Source organism: Hemitrygon akajei, chromosome 11 (genome assembly GCF_048418815.1).
Source record: "Hemitrygon akajei chromosome 11, sHemAka1.3, whole genome shotgun sequence".
NCBI lineage: Eukaryota > Metazoa > Chordata > Chondrichthyes > Myliobatiformes > Dasyatidae > Hemitrygon > Hemitrygon akajei.
Genome location: NC_133134.1, coordinates 4863187 through 4883993, shown reverse-complemented (window position 1 = coordinate 4883993; position 20807 = coordinate 4863187). Strand labels below are relative to the sequence as shown.

Below are 20807 nucleotides of genomic sequence, written 5' to 3'. Positions count from 1 at the left end.
CAGAGATCCCAGAAGCTGGCAGCTCAGCTAAGAAAGAAAACATATGGGTTACTTCCTTTATTAGCTAGGGTATAGAAAATGAAAGCAGAGAGTATGGCACAATTTTATAAAACCTTAGTTCTATATAATACCAAAAGGACCATAAGACATATAAGCAGAATCAGGCCATTTGGCCCATCATCTGCCTCACTATTTGATCATAGCTCATTCATTATGCCTCTCAAATCCACTCTCCTGCCTTCTCCCCATAACCCTCGACAACCTTACTAATCAAGAACCTATCAACCTTCACTTTAAATATATCCAATGGCTTGGCCTTACAGCCATCTGTGATGATGAATTCCACAGATTCAACACCCTCTGGCTTAAGAAATTCCTCCTCATCTCTGTTCTAGAGGGATGTCCCTCTATTCTGAGGTTGTGCCCCCTGGTCCTCATCTCTATAACTATAGGAAACTTCCTCTCCACATCTCTATCCAGGCCTTTCTATATTCGACAGGTCTGAATGAAATTGCCCTCATTCTTCTAAACTCCAGCGAGTACAGGCCCAGAGATATCAAAACCTCCTCATAGGGTATTCCTTTTATTCCCTGAATCATTCTTGTAAGTAATGAAAAAAAGATGAGAAAATATTTTATATATTATTAGACAGGCCTGTTTAGTGTTTTATTTGAGAGAAGAATGTGCAATGGTCCACTATTCTCTCATTACTACTGCACAGCATTGGTCTGGATGTTATAATCAAGTTTTTGGAATATAACTTGAATCTATGAATGTCTGACACAAAGGCGTGTGTATTACCCACTGAGTCAAAGCAAATGGATGTGATGACTCATAGACAAAAGCATCAGACAATTGTGGTGCACAACACAAGAATCTGAAGGTTACAGGGACACATGCTGACTTTGGATTTATTGAATACCCCCGATGAACAATGTGACTGCGTGCCCTGGGAGTACTGCCAGTACCATTCATGGAATGCAAGCAGTCAAGGCTAAGCCATTTGCAACTTAAAATTAGAATGAAATCTCCCTGTTCCACTGATGTAACTGAATGCAAGACCTGTTAATTCTTTCACACAACCTTTGATGTTTTTTATTCACCATCTCAAAACTGGGGCAAATGTTGACAGTGCAATGCAGGCCACCTACAATGTACATATTATAATTTACCAGCTAAATGGCTGTTTTAAGCTTAAAATGTAACATTCAAGCTATTCATTCTGATAAAAGTACCCACGCTTTTGGCAAATGTAAGTATGTTCCAATGCATCTGATTTTCCTGATGCTGAATCCCTTCACCTGGCAAAGTGCTTGTCTTATTTCATGTAAGAGTTAACAATCTTGTTCCTAGATTCTCCCACTAATGGAAAGATCCTCTCCACATCCTATCTATTGAGGCCTTTCAATATTCAGTAGGTTTCAATACCATCCAGCCGCGCCACCCCCCCATTGCCCAGAACCATCAAACACTCTTCATACATTATCCCTTTCATTCCCGGGATCAACCTTGCTATTCTGTGCAATACACGCCCTTAATGATCACAGTCACATTACTAGGTGTTCAGAATTGATTAAGAAAAGGTGAAATATCAATTATGATTTGGGCAGCATAGTATGGCGCTTAGCGTACTGCTAGAAATCCAGGTTCAATTACCACCGCTGTCGGTAAAGAGTTGTAAGTCCTCCTTGTGACCATGCCGGTTTACTCTGGATGCTCCTGTTTCCTCTCAGATTCAAAGACGTATGGGTTAGTAGATTAATTGGTCACATGGATTTAATTGGGAGTCTTGGGCTCATTGGACTGGAAGGACCTGCTATTGTTTATATTTCTAAAAAAAATGATTATCAACAATATCTTAACAGACAAGAGAACTCCCCTTACTGAAGCTAATTTTGCCTCATTGAAGAAGAAGGTGGCTACTCAGTTCTTTAAGTCTGTTTTCCCATCTGCCAGATTGTGCCTGAACTGTGCCACTATTCCGTTTGCCTGGTGTAGCTCCAAAATTCCTTGATGATCTCATTTAACATTTTATTGATCTTTGTTTCACAAGTTTCATTTGATATCTACCTCAACAGTGTTTTAGAGGAAAGTCTTTGATTGCAATTATCTTTGATAATTGATTCTTGATATCTACCTAAATAGGCTGGTTCTAATTTTAAGACTGGATTCCCCAACAGAGAAAACAGATTATATCTACCCTATGGAATCCTCAAAATTTTAAACACTTTTTAAAATACTTCTTAAGCATTTAAATCAAGGGCATATGAATCAAAATGCAATAAACTAGGTTTCCAAAACTCCTCAATGTGCAGTAATGGACAATGTAGGTCTAGCTTTATTTATTTATCAGTCATACGTACATCGAAACATATGGTGAAATGTGTCATTTGTATCAATGACCAACACAATCTGAGGATATACTGGGGCAGCCTGCAAGTGTCACAACATATCATGTCCACAGCTTATAATCAACCTGTAAGTCTGAAATATGGGAGGAAACTGGAGGAAATCCATACAGTCATAGGGAGAATGTACAAAATCCTTACAGATAGTGGCAGGAAATGAACCTCGATTGCTGGTGCCGTAAAGAATTACTCTAACGGTTGCACTACCATGCACCAGTCACAAATTTTACACGTGTCTGAATACGTGGGTTTCCCCTGGGTGCTCCAGTTTCCTCCCACATTTCAAAGAAGAATGGGTTAGGGTTAATAAGTTGTGGGCATGTTATGTTAGTGACACTTGCAGGCTGCCCCCAACACATCCTTGGACTGCAATGGTTGGTAACACAAACAACACATTTCACTGGATGTTTTGATGTGCATATGATAACTAAATAAACACACTAAAGCTAAATTGTCCATTACTATGTATTGAGGGGTTTTTTCTGATACATGGTTTATTGCATAATTTTGACTCAAATGCCCTTGAATTAGATGCTTGAGGAGTATAATACTATTTAAAGTGTTGAGGATTCTATGAGGTAGATACAATCAAACTGTTTAAAGTTATATCATGCTATTATCAGATTGAAGTTGAAGTTTAGATAGTACAGCCTAGCATAGCACAATTATTCCCTACATTCCAGTTGTGCAAAATAGCTTGAATCAAACTCACACATCACTCGATCCTTTCAGATAGCCAGAGTTGATAGAAATTTGAAGGTGCTAAGAGAAGAAAATATTATGGCTTTAATTTCATCTGAATTGGAAAATTGTTGGAGGCCTTAAATGTCATTAGATGGATAGAAGGTAGGCAGGAATTAGTTCCTTGGTGAGAGTGGGGGTGGCAGGAGAAGGGAGGTGCTGGACATTGCAACAAGGCATGCTCTATTTAGTTTATCCTTATAGTCATACTGAGTGGACTTCCTCTCATTAGCCTTACATAATACTCTTCTCATAACTCAGTTGTGGGTTATTGGGAATGGCAGAAGATAGCTTATTTCAGGAGCTTGCAGGCTGTTAGTTGTTGTACTGATTGTGTTGTTCTGTGGAATATTATGGGAATGTTATTTTGGTGCCTGAATGTGTGATGACACTTGTGGGCTGCCCCCAGTACAAATTATGTTAATGCAATTGATGTAGCTGAATCAATAGGTATGGCTGTGGAGCAGAGATAAGAGTGCAGTATGAGCCTCAGAGTAATTTGGTATTGGCTACCATTAAGTTTGGGTAATTGGGAAAATTAGTGAGTGCAAGTTGCACTTTGGCCTGTCAAAACTTGCTGGTCTACCAGTGCAAGGAAGTGTCCACAACCAAATTTACAAACTAGCACATTTCAAACTGCAATGCAACAAGCTGAAGGATGTAATAAAGCTGCTGCAAAAGTTTGAGGAAGAAAACCACAATCTGAGCTCTCTTCTCATTGCACATTGTGAAACTGGAACTTGTGCAGAATATTAAAACAAATGACCTAGAACAGTGTAGCACAGCACAGTACAGACCCTTCAGCCTACAATGTTGTGCTGTCCTTTTAACTTACTGCAAGATCAACTGCTCATGAAAAATATGTAAAAGTGAAATTGAGGTCAAACTGATATAATGGAATTTCTGTAAGCAAATATAATTATACCTCTTGAATTAAAATGACAATATATAAATATACAATATTACACATTCAGTAGCCACTTTATTAGATACACTTGTACACCAGCTCAATAATGCAAGTATCTAATCAGCCAATTATATGGCAGCAACTCAATACATAAAAGCATGCAGACATGGTCAAGAGGTTCTACTGTTGTTCAAACCAAACATCAGAATGTGGAAGAAATGTCATCTAAGTAACTTTGACCGTGGAATAATTATTGGTGCCAGATGGGGTGATTTGAGTATCTCAGAAAATGTTGATCTCCTGGGATTTTCATGCACAACAGAGAGTGGTGCAGAAACAGAAATGATCCTGTGTGCACAGTTCTGTGGGCAAAAACACCTTGTTAATGCGAGAGGTCAGATGAGAATGGCTACAAATGTTTGTAGATTGGTTCAAGTTGACAGGATAATGGCAGTAACTCAAATAATTGCATATTACAAAGGTGGGGTGCAGAAAACCACATCAGGTTCCACTCCTGTACCTAACTAAGTGGCCATTGAGTATACATTTGCAGTTTTAATAAGTGAAGCAATTTTGCGAGAAAAAAGGGATAAAAATTCTAAGCGTTGTATCCAATGATACTGCACCAAGATTGTAACCAAGAATCTGAGTGTGTGGTTAAGTCTCATTTTTCTCAAGCAGTCTCTCAAGGTCAAGGGTGACTTGCTTCCAATCCAGTAACATAGACAAAATGCTGGACAAACTTAGCAGGCCTGGCAGCATCTATTGAGGGGAACAAACAGTCGATATTCCCCTCCACAGATACTGATTGACTTGCTGAGTTCTTCCAGTATTTTGTAAATATTGCTCAGTTTCCAGCATCTGCAGAATCTCTTGAATTTATAACTGGCTTCCACTCCAGTTCTATGGGTTTTTGATTGTTGAGGAGTCCTGTGTAGAATCTGAAGATTCCACCACAGAACTACCTCCATGTAACCTTGACCTGCTCGGTACCTTCCTGAATACTATCCATTTCAAGCAGAAAAAGTCCATGTGTAGGTGAGAATATCATAGTTTTTCTAGATTTTGAGAGTATCCTTTGTCCTCGTGAATACTCTTGCTGCAATGGAGCTCAGAGTAGAGTGCTTGCATCAAAAGTATAGTGTCAGACATAAAGGCAATGAGGCCCATCCATGGTAGCTTATTAGACCCTTCATGCAGTCCTGAGAAAAATTGCTAACAATGGTTAGTCTGTTTCACCAATGGCCATAGACAATCTTTGGAGGCAGCCTCTGAGTACTTCTAGGGTGCATATTGCAGGCTATCCATATCTCTGAAGCATCAGGAGGGTGGGGATCACAAATTTGTGGTAAAATGTCAAAGTTCAAAGTTAATTTATTATCAAAGTACATATGCGTCACCATATATTACCCCATGATTCATTTCCTTGCAGGCATTTAGAGAAAAAAGAAATACAATAGGATTTTATGAAAATTTCTACTTAAACAAAGACTGACAAACAAACAACCAATGTGGAAAAGAAAAACTGTGCAAATAAAAAAAATAATACTGAGAACATGAGCTTGTATATTTATAAATTGTAGAGTCCTTGAAAGAGAATCTGTAGGCTGTGGGATCAGTTCAGAGTTATGGTGAGTGAAGTTATCCACACCAATTCAGGAGCCTGATGGTTTCAGGGTAATAACTGTTTCTGAACCTGGTGGTGTGGAATTTCAAACTTCTGTACTTCCTCCTGATGGTAGTAGCGAGAAGAGAGTATGACCTGGATGGTGGGGGTCCTTGATAATGTGTGCTGCTATCTTGTGGCAGTGTTCTCTGTAAATGTGGTCAGTGGTGGGGAGGGCATTGCCTGTGATGGATTGGGCTGTATCCACTACTTTTTGTATGCCTTTCTATTTCTGGACTTTGGTTTTTCATGCCATGCTATGATCATCAACATATCATCTGCGGCATGAAGGTCCGCAATACACTTTACCACTGCTATACTACCATAAGGGTAATTACTGTTCCTGAAACACGTGTAGCAGGAACTAAGGCTTTTGTATCTCCTGCCCAATGGTAGTGGCAAGAAGAGGTATGACCTGGATGGTGGAGATCTTTAATGATGGAGTCATACCTCAACCTCTTGACTTCCCAGGTCACCAATCTTAACTCCACAGATCTAGCTCTCAGCAGTTTGGAAATCCCTTGATTAATCCTGGGCTTAATGATGAACACACCATGTTCTACGATTTTTATTTTCCTCCGGGGGCCAAAGGGTGTGCTGGCACACTGGAAGCTTTGGGCAATTCTGTCATTAATGTCTACCATCACTTACAGGTGGTTCCAAAGATATGGAAGCATCTTCCAGGATCTGCTACAGTTTTTAATTGTTGGTGGGAAGTGGAGAGAAAGCTGCATGGCAGGGCAGGTTAGGTTGATAGTAGTCCTTTGCCTTTTGCCTGTTATTTGTAAGATACTTCCTTTTCAAGATTCAAGATTGTTTAATGTTATTTCCGGTACACAAGTGTAAAGGAGAATGAAATAATTGTTAATTTAGCTCTGATGCAGCACAAAAAAACCCACAATAAGGTAAAGGACATGATCATAATTAAAAACACACAATAAACATAAACACGTAAGATACCTTACATACATAGATTGATTATATGTCCATAAAGTGACACTAGGCACAGGAGTGTCTGTACATAAGGTGACTGACAGGAAATGAAAAAGTAGTGGTGGTTGGGAATGTGGTGAGGTGCGGAAGAGGGTGGAGGAGTTAATTAGCCTTACTGCTTGGGAAAGTAACTGTTTTGAGCCTGGTGGTCCTGACGTGATGGGAGTTTGACAAATAGTCCATGAGCAGGGTGGGTGGGATCCTTCATGATGTTACTGGCCCTTTTTGGAAACCTTTCTGTATATCTGTTCTTGCTGGCAGTACTGGTGCCAGTGATGAGTTTGGTGGTTTTAACTACTCGTTGTAGAGCCTTCCTATCCATTTTTGTAAGCTTCTGAGAAAGAGTCAACACTAACTTGAAGCTCAGTCTCTGAATTTGAGCATGCATATGTGTTGTCTGAATACTGTAAACCCAAATCTATGCTTGGGGTGATGTTGGTATTGGAGAGAAGGTGATGAAGGTCAAGGAGTTTCCTATTTATTCTGTAGATTAACTCCATTTTAATGAGAAGCTTAATGAAGGAATATGCAGTAATCTAACAAAGAAGATTAAGGGTTAACACATTAGTCAAATACAATAATCAATAGTTAATCAATTTAATGCATACAAGTATGAAGTGATAAGCACGGAAGATTTTGGAGATGCTGGAAATCCAAAGCAACAGACACAAAATGCTGGAGGAACTCAGCAGGTCAGGCAGCATGAGAGAAATAAACCATTGATGTTTCAGGTTGGGATCCTTCATCAGAACCTTTCATCAGTGTGAGGTGAAGCATTTTTGGAGGTCAAATGCAAGAGAAAATACACAGTAAAGGGCAAGACTCTTAGACACTGATGCACAAGAGAATCTTAAGGTGCTGGTCCATATTTCCCTGAAGATGGCACACAAGTGGATAAGGTGGTGGAGAAGACATACTTGCCTTTATCAGTTGGGGCACTGATTACAAAAGTTGTGAAGACGTGTTGCAGTTGTATAAAACTTCAGCTAGGTCATATTGGGAATATTATGTGCAGTACCGGTCACAGCATTAGAATCAGAATTTGAATCAGAATCACGTTTATTATCACCGGCATGTGTTGTGAAATTTGTTAACTTAGTAGCAGCAGTTCAATGCAATACATAATATAAAAGAAAAAATAATAATAATAAATAAGTAAATCTTATTCAGTATACTTTATACAGTGTACGTATATTGAATAGATTAAAAATCGTGCAAAAAAGAAAAATACTATATATATTTAACAAAAGTGAGATAGTGTCCAAGGGTTCAATGTCCATTTAGGAATCAGATGGCAGAGGGGAAGAAGCCGTTCCTGAATCGCTGAGTGTGTGCCTTCAGGCTTCTGTACTTCCTACCTGATGGTAACAGTGAGAAAAGGGCATGCCCTGGGTGCTGGAGATCCTTAATAATGGACGCTGCCTTTCTGAGACACCACTCCTTGAAGATGTCCTGAGTACTTTGTAGGCTAGTACTCAAGATGGAGCCAACTAAATTTACAACCCTCTGCAGCTTCTTTCGGTCCTATGCAGTAGCACCCCCATACCAGACAGTGATGCAGCCTGTCAGAATACTCTCCATTGTATATCTATAGAAGTTTTTGAGTGTAGTTGTTGACATACCAAATCTCTTCAAACTCCTAATAAAATATAGCTGATGTCTTGCCTTCTTTATAACTGCATCAATATGTTGGGACCAGGTTAGCTCCTCAGAGATCTTGACATCAGGAACTTGAAAATGCTCACTCTTTCCACTTCTGATCCCTCTATGAGGATTAGTATGTGTTCCTTCGTCTTATCCTTCCGGAAGTCCACAATCAGCTTTTTTGTCTTACTGATGTTGAGTGCCAGGTTGTTGCTGTGGCACCACTCCACTAATTGGCATATCTCGCTTCTGTACGCCCTCTCGTCACCACCTGAGATTCTACCAACAAGGGTTGTATCATCAGCAACTTTATAGATGGTATTTGAGCTATGCCTAGCCACACAGTCATGGGTGCACGGAGAGTAGAGCAATGGCCTAAGCACACATCCGTGAGGTGCACCAGAATAGATCATCAGCAAGGAGGAGATGTTATCACCAATCTGCACAGATTGTGGTCTTCCGGTTAGGAAGCTGAGGATCCAATTGCAGAGGGAGGTACAGAGGCCCAGGTTCTGCAACTTCTCAATCAGGATTGTGGAATGATGGTATTAAATGCTGAGCTACAGTCAATGAATAGCACCCTGACATAGGTGTTCGTGTTGTCCAGGTGGTCTAAAGCTAGTTGGAGAGCCATTGAGATTACATCTACTGTTGACCTATTGTGGCGATAGACAAATTGCAATGGGTCCAGGTCCTTGCTGAGGCAGGAGTTCAGTCTAGTCGTGACCAATCTCTCAAAACGTTTCACTGTAGATGTGAGTATTACCGGGTGATGTCATTAAGGCAGCTCACATTATTCTTCTTAGGCACTGGTATAATTGTTGCCTTTTTGAAGCAAGTGGGAACTTCTGCCCATAACAGTGAGAGATTGAAAATGTCCTTGAATAATCCCACCAGTTGGTTGGCACAGGTTTTCAGAGCCTTACCAGGTACTCCATCAGGACCTTCCGCCTTGTGAGGATTCACTCTCTTTAAAGACAGTCTAACATCAGCCTCTGAGACAGAGATCACAGGGTCATCAGGTGCAGCAAGGATCTTCACAGCTGTAGTTGTATTCTCCCTTTCAAAGTGGGCATAGAAGGCATTGAGTTCATCTGGTAGTGAAGCATCTTTGCCATTCATGCTATTGGGTTTCACTTTGTAGGAAGTAATGTCTTGCAAGCCCTGCCAGAGTTGTCGTGCATCCGATGTTGCCTCCAATCCAGTTCGAAAAGAAGAACATGGAGGATTTGGAGAGGATGCAGAAGGTATTAGCCAGAATGTTGCCTCGATTGGAATATATTAGCTATAGGGTGAGCTTGGACAAACTTGCTTTGTTTTTTTGGAATTCGGAGACTGAGTGGAGACTTGAAAGAAGGATATACAATGTAAGCAAGATTGGTTAAGGATGGCAGATTTCCTTCCTTGATTGATTGAGTGGACAACCAAAGATTTTTCTCCCCAGGGCAAGAATGGCTAATACAAGGAGGCATAATTTTAAGGGGATGTCAGAATTAAGTATTTTCCACAGAGAGTGGTGAGTGCATGGAATATCCTGTCGGGGGGTGGGGGGGTGGTAGAGGCAGATACATGAGGGATTTTTAATTAATGCTCTCTGAAAGTTATCAATGAACCACTCGGGTTTTGCAAAAATTAATTATTTTGTCTGATTACAAATACCTTGTCTGTAAACATCCCATCTACCATTAGGACTAAATTGAAACTATCTCATTCGATGACTTCTTCTACCATGAGGCAAAGGAGAACAGTCTTGTTGAGTGAGGTACCAAGAAGCTTTAATCATGCCACAACAGAAATGAATGAGTCCCTTAAGATGGTAACAGAAATAAGGACCAAAATGGGAAAAGAGTCAGGAGTGGGATAAGGTGGCTCATGGTGCAAGCAAATTTGCACAAAAAGGTTGGAAGTCACCTTGGAGAACTTTCTTCTGTCTGGCTGTAAAAAGGTGGCTATCACCTCTGTTGAAACATCAAGGGGAACACTCTGATCTGTCAAGGTTCCACAGCAGTCTCTCCGAACATCCTGACTATCCCACACGTCTCCATCAGATTTCTAACATAGCTTCCGTGGTTTTTCAAATAGATGATGAGCTCAGTACATTGCAACAGCATTACCAAGATATAAGCCCACACTCCCAAAACGTCTATATATTTAAAGGTTACAGAATCGAAGAGAACAGTTCGTAGATGGTGGGTGTGTTATATATACAAACCCCATTTCCAGAAAAGTTGGGATATTTTCCAAAATGCATTAAAAACAAAAATCTGTGATATGTTAATTCATGTGAACCTTTATTTAACTGATAAAAGTACAAAGAAAAGATTTTCAATAGTTTTACTGACCAACTTAATTGTATTTTGTAAATATACACAAAGTTAGAATTTGATGGCTGCAACACACTCAACAAAAGTTGGGACAGAGGCACGTTTACCATTGTGTTATATCACCTTTCCTTTTAATAACACTTTTTAATCATTTTGGAACTGAGGATACTAATTGTAGTAGATTTGCAATTGGAAGTTTTGTCCATTCTTGCTTGATATAAGACTTCAGCTGCTCAACAGTCCGTGGTCTCCGTTGTCTGATTCTCCTCTTCATGATGCACCATACATTTTCAATAGGAGATAGATCTGGACTGGCAGCAGGCCAGTCAAGCACACGCACTCTGTGTCTACAAAGCCACGTTGTTGTAGCCCGTGCAGAATGAGGTCTGGCATTGTCCTGCTGAAATAAGCATGAATGTCCCGGGAAGAGACGTCGCCTTGATGGCAACATATGTCTCTCTAAAATCCTAATATACACCTCAGAGTCAATGGTACCTTCACATACATGCAACTCACCCATGCCATGGGCACTGATGCAGCCCCATACCATCACAGATGCTGGCTTTTGCACCTTTCGCTGATAACAATCAGGATGGTTGTTTTCATCTTTGGCATGGAAAACTTGACGCCCGTTTTTTCCGAAAACTAGCTGAAATGTGGACTCATCTGACCACAGCACACGGTTCCACAGTCTTTCGGTCCATCTGAGATGAGCTTGGGCCCAGAGAACTTGCTGGCGTTTCTGCATAGAGTTGATGTATGGCTTCCTCCTTGCATAATACAGTTTCAAGTTGCATTTCTGGATGCAGCGACAGACTGTGTTAAGTGACAATGGTTTTCCAAAGTACTCCCGAGCCCAGGTGGCTATAATTGTCACAGTAGCATGATGGTTTCTTAGGCAGTGCTGCCTGAGGGCTCAAAGATCACGCGCATTCGACAGTGGTTTCTGACCTTGCCCTTTACGTGCTGAGATGTCTCTGAATTCTCTGAATCTTTTCACAATATTATGTACTGTAGATGTTGAAAGACCTAAATTCTCTGCAATCTTGCGTTGGGAAATGTTCCTTTTGAACTGACTAACAACTCTCTCACGAATTTTGGCACAAAGGGGTGAGCCACAACCCATCCTTGCTTGCAAAGACTGAGCCTTTGATGGACGCTACTTTTACACCCAGTCATGATACCTCACCTGCTACCAATGTGGAGTCTTCCAAACCAGTGTAACTTAAATATTCTGTGCACTTTTCAATCTTATTTTAACTCTGTCCCAACTTTTGTTGAGTGTGTTGCAGCCATCAAATTCTAAATTGATGTATATTTACAAAATACAATTACCGGTAAGTTGGTCAGTAAAACTATTGAAAATCTTTTCTTTGTAATTTTGTCAGTTAAATAAGGGTTCACATGAATTAACATATCACAGATTTTTGTTTTTATTGCATTTTGGAAAATATCCCAACTTTTCTGGAAATGGGGTTTGTAGATTAATAGATATCCTGGAGTAGTTTGAGGCAGTAATCCATTTGAGGGTTTAGTGAATTTATATATAGAACAAGAACCACCTGGTTGTGAATTACAGCCTGAAGTTTAATTGGCTTCAATTAAAGGAAAATTTGGCACGCTCTAAAACGGTTTACTGGAACACCATGAGTATATCCTGCGCTGCAAATGGAGACCAGCGCTCCACGGATTTCCCTTGCCTCATCGAGACCCTGATCCAACTTAAATACCAAATATGAGATTTTATTTCCCTATTATTTTTCTCTCCTTTTTCATTATAATTTTAGTGTTATCCCAGGAAACAACACAGACCAAATGTCTAGAAGGCTCTGTGCCAGACTTCAGGTAGTCTGCTCAGGGCAGTAAAGGACTTTGCAGGGGTGGTACATAGGAGCACTAATGACATTGACAGGACAAGAAAGAAATTCTGTGTAGTCAAGCACAGGCAGGCCTCCAGTCTTTGGCCTTGGACTCTCAGACTTACAGACATCAGACTCCAACCTCCAGTCCTTAGTCTGGACTCACAGACATCGGGCGTTATCTTTGTAACCTGTCATACCTTTGTGAGGAGCTGGCAGCTAAATTAAGAAGCAGAACAGAAAAGGGTATAATAGCTATTTGGGGCGGCATGGTAACATAGCGGTTAGCATAACACTATTACAGCATTAGCGACCTGGGTTCAATTTCTACTCCTCTCTATAAGGAGTTTGTACATTCTCCCCATGATCATGTAGTTTTTTTCTAAGTGCTCTGGTTTTCTCCCACATTCCAAAAATGTAAGGGTTAGTAGGTTAATTAGCCACATGGGTCTAACTAGGCAGGCAGGCCCTTTGGGCTGGGAGGGCCTGTTACCATACTGTGTCTCTAATTACCATACAGTGTCTCTAAATAAAACAAAATAAGCTGAATTATCAGCTCAGCTACTTGAAAATGAGTACAGGGCAAAGAAGATTAAGCCAATGTATGCACAGCTCACGGTCAGATGTGCTCAGGTTCGTGGGGCACTGGTGTCATCAGTGGGGAAAGTGGAGACGGTCTACACCTGAACTTTGCTGGCACTGGTGTTCTTGCCATTTGCATGACTAAGGCAGTAGATATTAATTCACCATAGGGACAAAGGGTCAACACTGGGAAAATTTGGTTGATCAAAGAGTAGATATAAGGGTTAGGAGAAAGGCATTATTAATATGGGAATGGGAATGGTAAGCAAACTATGATACGGGGTATGAATGTAAGAGTAAATCAACATATGAGGTTACAGATAACAAGGTTAATAATGATACAGATTCCAAAGATAATGCCCAAAGTTTGCATGTGTGTGTTGCTGTGTTTGATACTGAGGAAGAGTGCAGAGTGCATACCAGGAGGCTAGCATGCAGGATACTCAATTTAACTTTATACAATAGTGAACTCCTCCCATGTGGGAGCGGCTAACTGTGTGGCATAGGAATAACACTATTAACTACCACATCTCCCCTTCCTGTGAAAAAAAAGAAAAACTAGGTATGTACTTCTTTCTATGGAATTGTATTGAAATTATAGTCACTGAAATTGAGCAATTCTGTTGACTACCCATAGCACATAACTTATGCTCCTTACATAAACATAAAAAGTAATTAGATAGATAGATAGATAGATACTTTATTCATCCCCATGGGGAAATTCAACTTTTTTTCCAATGTCCCATACACTTGTTGTAGCAAAACTAATTACATACAATACTTAACTCAGTAAAAAATATGATATGCATCTAAATCACTATCTCAAAAAGCATTAATAATAGCTTTTAAAAAGTTCTTAAGTCCTGGCGGTTGAATTGTAAAGCCTAATGGCATTGGGGAGTATTGACCTCTTCATCCTGTCTGAGGAGCATTGCATCGATAGTAACCTGTCGCTGAAACTGCTTCTCTGTCTCTGGATGGTGCTATGTAGAGGATGTTCAGAGTTTTCCATAATTGACCGTAGCCTACTCAGCGCCCTTCGCTCAGCTACCGATGTTAAACTCTCCAGTACTTTGCCCACGACAGAGCCCGCCTTCCTTACCAGCTTATTAAGACGTGAGGCGTCCCTCTTCTTAATGCTTCCTCCCCAACACGCCACCACAAAGAAGAGGGCGCTCTCCACAACTGACCTATAGAACATCTTCAGCATCTCACTACAGACATTATGTATAAACTCTCCTTGGGCTTCATGAAAATGGTGGAGTTTGTCATCCAGATGTCAGTAAAAATTAACATCTGTACCTGGCTGGACATCATATACACCAGGAAAGCACTAGATTCTTTTCCATTAAAAAAATTCCTGATTTATAACTGTCTTTCTCTTTGTTTTTAACGGTCCCTCTCTCTCTTTGTGTATTTCCTTTTTTTCACCAATTCCTTTTTTTAAGAACAGTCTCATTTGTGAAATGTTTTCAACATTAGAGCTCTTTTAAAAAAAAACTAAATCTAATGGAGGCCAGGGTAGACTACTGGTAAAGTGAAATTATTATTCTGCCTCTTCAGTCACTTGCCCTAAGGTATTAGGCTATGGGGTATATCTCTATAAATGATCCAATCTGGTAGAGGTTCCTGTTGAAGCCGATGGAGATTTTTGAACAGGTGTGTCCACCTCAGGTAAGTGGTCCTAGTCATAACGATCAGGCCACTCTATTTCTTCCTCTACCTTTCGTGCATTTTGAATGCGCATGAGTACACACCTGTTCTGCCTATCTCACCTCGTGATGTTTTGGTCACAAATAATCGTGGTGCATGCTGCCAGAATATTGTTCCTTTGGTGGATTGGTCTGAAACCCAAACAGCTTCTCCACTCCTGAGTAGAAACAAAGATTTTGCTCTGTATCTTAGATCATGAGTGCTCTTGGTTTTCTTATGCTGTGTTGTTTCAAAATTGCTAACTTTGTCTAGGTCCAGTAAGTGAAGCTAGAGAAGGGAAGGAACAACAAGCAGGCTTGTTCTCAGTCTCTGGCCCATTGACAGCTCTGATGGACTGTAGCCATTTGTAAGAGGTGTGGAGCAATAAGCTTGCAGTGCTTTGTTGGGTCCTTCACCTTCAATAGAAGACTGTTAACAGTTTGTACTTCTCTTTCCGCTTCTCTATTTGCCTATCAGTAGTGTGGACTGTGGGTCTGGTGTTTGAAGTCATAGTCCCTAGCAAAGGCTTTGAATTCTGAGCAATTGAATTGTGGATCGTTGTCTGATACAAGTGTCTCTGGTGTTCCATGGTGAATGAGTACAGCTTTCAGGTGCTGTATAACTGCTGTTGAGAATGTAGAGGACAGCTTGGAACTTCAACATTTTTGTGAGTAGTTATCCACAGTGAGAAGACATTTGTCTCTTTTCAGCTCAAAAATGTCTGACCTGCAATTTGCCATGTGTGGGACAGAGAGGTTCAGCATGATCTTTGTGCAGTTTTCTGCTTGCTTCACATTGCTTTATGTAATTTCCTAGCTATGTGCTCAGACCAGGCCACCTCATGACTTGCCTTGCTCTTGGGCAACATTTTTCAATGCCTTGATGTCCTTGGTGGATTTGACTAATGATTTTGCCATGTATAGAAGCAGGAATGATGAACCTGGAGCCCTTGAACACCAAACCATCAAGAATGGTGAATGTGTCTCTTTCAAGCCAGTAAAATCTGAGTTTGTGAGCTCCTCTTGGAACAGCTGGCCATTCATGCTCACAGTATTGCATGACCTTGCTGCAGATTTGGACTTATTTTCAACTCAGCTCGAACTTTGTCTAGTTTACTCTGTGGTGCAGGAAAGCATTTATGTCCCTGAGTTAAGTAGATGCTTTTATTTTCCATGAGGGTGGAATCAGCATCTGTCCATTCACTTTTGCATGGTATCCTAGACAATGTCTGGTGTAGCGAAGGATTTGCCAGGGACATGTTCAAAGTCTTAACAGTATTGCAAAAGCTCATTCTGAATCTTTGCAGATGTGGAGGTAAGTCATCCAAGAGTTTTGAGCTGAGCAGGCAGATTAACGGCTTGTGGTCTGTTTCAAAGTGGGAATTTAGTAGCAGCTGAAGCATTCACGAGCCCACATGAGAGCTAGTGTCTCCTTCTCAATTTGTGGATAACACTATTCAGTAGGAGTCAGTGCTCTTGATGCATATGCCACCAGTTTCCATACACCACTACAGTATTGCATGAGCACTCCCCCTAGGCCAAAGGAGGAGGCATCTGCTGACACCTTGGTTGCTTTGTTCAGATCAAAGAATGCCAATGTTGGTATGCTCTGCTTTAAGTGATGAGAATGACTTCTCCTGTGGTGCATCCCAGGTCCAAACGTTTCTCTGAGAGAGGAGGTCACATTGTGGCTTTGTTTTCTCTGCCAAGTCTGAAATGAACTTCCCCAACTGGTTTACCATGCCAAAGAAATTACAAATCTCTGATACATTCATAGATTGTTTCATGTTCTGAACTCCTGCCAGTTTGTCTGAATCTGGTGGAACTCCCTCTGAGGATAGTTGATGGCCTAAGAACTTCACCTCCAACTTGGCTAATTCATGTTTCATTTTGTTCAGGGTATTCCAGCCTGTTTCAGTTTCTCCAAGGCAGCTTCCACTCTTTCGTTATGTTCCTCACTTGAGCCTCTGAAGATGAGTCTCTCAGCCATGTGGCTGACTTCTCCTTTCAGTCCCTCCAAAATTTGGTTCATCCTTATCTGAAAGTGTTCAGGGCAGATCAGATGTCAAAAGGGAGCCTCTTGAGGCATAGCGTCCATATGGTGTGATATAGGTTGTGAGCTTCTCTGATTTAGGAGCTAAACAGATCTGTCAGAACCCTGGGTTTCCATCTAGTTTGGTGAAGGACTTTGCTCCACCCAGCATACCCAATGTGTGTTCAACTTTAGGCAAAATAAGCTTCACTCACCTCACTGTATTGTTCAACACATATGCTCAACTGTGCTATCTGGCTTGGGAATAGGAACAATGCCAGCACACTAGTCAGTAGATCCATTCTCTCTAGTTATGATGTCAAGTGCCTCTATTCTTTCAAGTTCAGCTTTGACTTTATTCATCAATGGGACTGATATATGCCCTGGTGAAATTGGAGAGTAGGGTGTCACTCCTGGCCTCAGTTGGATAAGGGTACTTTCTTTTAGTACTCCCAGGCCTGTGAACAGCTCCAGCAACTTCTGCCACTGAACATTGTTTAGCAGATCCAACCTTACAATGAGGTTCAGCTTCTCGAAGGCATGTCGTCTCAGTAGTGGCAAGAAGAAGATAGACATCTTCTTTTAACTGTTTGTCATTTTTTATTAATGGAAGTAATAAACATTCCTTTCACACTGAGCTTATGTATCCCAGGCACTTTCTTTGTCGGGTTTAGCATAATGCCTGGTTTCTTCACCAGTTTTGTGGGATATCTGTGACACCTGTCCCAGTGTCAATTTTGAAGATCATTGTCTAATTTGGCAACTGAAACATAGTACACCAGCTTTGTCTATTTGAATCTAGAGCTCCAAGGAAAGTTCCCTCTTCATCTGAATCATGGTCTCCTTTGACCTCCTGAAGAACTGTTTTTTTGAGTGACACTGGCTTTTATAATGACCAACTCTATTGCACTGGTGGCTTTTTCCTTCTTTTGCTGGACAGAGCACTTTGATGTTGAATGTGGACCTGCCATATCTCCTGTAGTTGGACATTTTACCTGCTCATTGTTTTGTTTGTCTCTTTTGTTTGAGCTGAGCTCTACTGTCTCCTCATTCTGTAGTCTCTCCGAGTGCACCTTGTTTCCCCATATATCACATTTCACTTTCCTGTGAAATATTCTTTGAATTTGTCCTGCATTGTTTTGTACCCCATTTCCTGAGCATGTCAGTCCTAATCCACCCATGATGTCATCTGCTTTGTGTCCTATGCAGTGTAACAGTGTGCTTACTTGATACTCTACTGAAGCTTAAGTGAGATTACTTGCAACCCTAAATTTCTCAAAGCATCTGAGCCATCATTGAAAGTCCCCTGGTTTAGAGAAATCAAATGTCTCAGGTGGGGGTGGGGGAGGAGGAGGTTTATTAGGTGGGTAGATGTAGGCACTATAGTTAATTGCTCCATTTTCCTGTTTGTCTGTCTATTTATTAATTTATTTATTTGGACTACAGAAATCTTCTTTTCTCTCTGACTTCTGAGTTTAACTGACTTCACTGTTGTGCCTGTGTGTCTCTTCACTTCCCCAGGCTAGCAGTTCACAGATTATTACATTTTTGGGTGCAGCCTGAAGGGTTGCCTAGCAACTCTGGCCAGTTCTCAGTTCAGTTAGCAAACTAGCATAGGTAGTTTAGTTTGATAAGTCTTTGGATATTTTTCATAGATATATACAAATAAAACAATCAAACTGTAAATTCTTCCTTGTTGGGGGTCTCTCTTGGTCTGTGGCATGAATTCATCAACAATCAACTATTTCTGACATAATGTGTTCAATATTGAGGAAGAGTTCAGAACACATACTAGGAGGCCAGCATGCAGGATACTCACCTCAACTTTACAGAAACTCTGCTTGTACAATATGTGAACACTTCCCATGTGGGTGTGGCTAACTGGAATAACAGTATTAACTCCACAACATTTTGTGTGTGTGTGTGTGTGTGTGTGTGTGTGTGTGTGTGTGTGTGTGTGTGTGTGTGTGTGTGTGTGTGTGTGTGTGTGTGTGTGTGTGTGTGTGTGTGTGTGAGAGAGAGAGAGAGAGAGAGAGAGAGAGAGAGAGAGAGAGAGAGAGAGAGAGAGAGAGAGAGAGAGAGAGACATGGTTTTGCTGTGCTCTTGTTTTGTTGGGTAAAGCCCTCCTCACCATTGAGCACATCTATAAGGAGTGCTGTCGTAGGAAAGCAGCATCCATCCTCAAGAACGCCCCACCACCCAAGCCATGTTCTCTTCTCGCTGCTGAAATCAGGAAGGAGGTATAGGAACCTCAGGACCCACACTACCAGGTGCAGGAACAGTTACTACCCGTCAACCATCAGGCTTCTAAACCAGAAATGTTAGCATCACTCAGCCTCACTCACCCTAACACTGAACGTTCCCACAACCCATGGATTCCCTTTCTCAATATTTATTGTTTGTTTATTTATTTATTTATTATTATTAAATTTTAAATTTTTTTGTATTTGCTCAGTTGTCTTTTGAACACTGGTTATTTATCTTTTTGTATGTGTAGTTTTTCATTGATTCCATTGTGTTTCTTTGTATTTATTGTGAATGCCCACAAGGGAATTAATCTCAGGGTTGTAATGTACTTTGAACTTTGTTGTTGCTTGTGCTGTTACACTGGACATTGTGGGCATGCTATGCAGGCACTGGAATGTGTGGCATCACTTGTGAGCTGCCTCCAGCACATCCTTGGATTGTGATGGCTGTAAATGCAAATGAAGTATTTCACTGCATGTTTCAATGTACATGTGATAAATAAATCTGAATCTGAAGGGTAAAAATTAAAGCATCTAAAGCAGAGAACATTCTAAACAAATCAAATGAATCAAGAGCACAAATGAAAATGAATATAATCTGATGGCCTCCACAGAGACTTGAGTGCAGGATGCCATTGTTTGCAACCTGAATATTTAGGGGTAGATAATTGGAAGCTAGGGAAAAGTGGAAGAGTGGCTCTGTTTAATGTCACGGTCATGGGCACAATCAGTGACTTTTTAGAATCCAGGATGCAGAAGCAGTTTGGATGGAGATTAGAGATAATAAAGGCAAGTCAATGATGTGGGTGAATCTTCAACACAATCAGTCTATGTCAACAATGGGTACCACCCAGCTAGTCCAAATTTCTTGTGTTTGGCCCATATCCCTCTGGACCCTCTCCTCCATGTGAGTACAGTATCTAAATAGTTCTAATAGTATCTGGGAGTACAGTTAGACGAGAAGCTAGACTGGACTGCCAACACAGATGCCTTGTGCAGGAAGGCACAGAGTCGACTGTACTTCCTAAGAAGGTTGGCGTCATTCAATGTCTGTAGTGAGATGCTGAAGATGTTCTATAGGTCAGTTGTGGAGAGCGCCCTCTTCTTTGTGGTGGCGTGTTGGGGAGGAAGCATTAAGAAGAGGGACGCCTCATGTCTTAATAAGCTGGCAAGGAAGGCGGGCTCTGTCGTGGGCAAAGTACTGGAGAGTTTAACATCGGTAGCTGAGCGAAGGGCGCTGAGTAGGCTACGGTCAATTATGGATAACTCTGAACATCCTCTACATAGCACCATCCAGAGACAGAGAAGCAGTTTCAGCGACAGGTTACTATCGATGCAATGCTCCTCAGACAGGATGAAGAGGTCAATACTCCCCAATGCCATTAGGCTTTACAATTCTACCGCCAGGACTTAAGAACTTTTTAAAAGCTATTATTAATGCTTTTTGAGATAGTGATTTAGATGCATATCATATTTTTTTTACTGAGTTAAGTATTGTATGTAAGTAGTTTTGCTACAACAAGTGTATGGGACATTGGAAAAAAAGTTGAATTTCCCCATGGGGATGAATAAAGTATCTATCTATCTATCTATCTATCTATCTATCTAATGATACTATTGTATCTGCCTCAACCAGTTCCTCTGGCAGCTCATTCTATATAATCCCCACCCTCTGCATAAAAATAAATGCCCCTCAGGTCCATTTTAAATCTAT

General features: G+C 40.9%; 1 protein-coding gene across 2 annotated transcripts in view; it reads left to right on the top strand.

Moving 5' to 3' along the window:
• The window catches only part of srl (sarcalumenin), a 109068-nt gene that overhangs the window by 38351 nt on the left and 49910 nt on the right, over positions 1–20807 (top strand). The window lies entirely within an intron of this gene.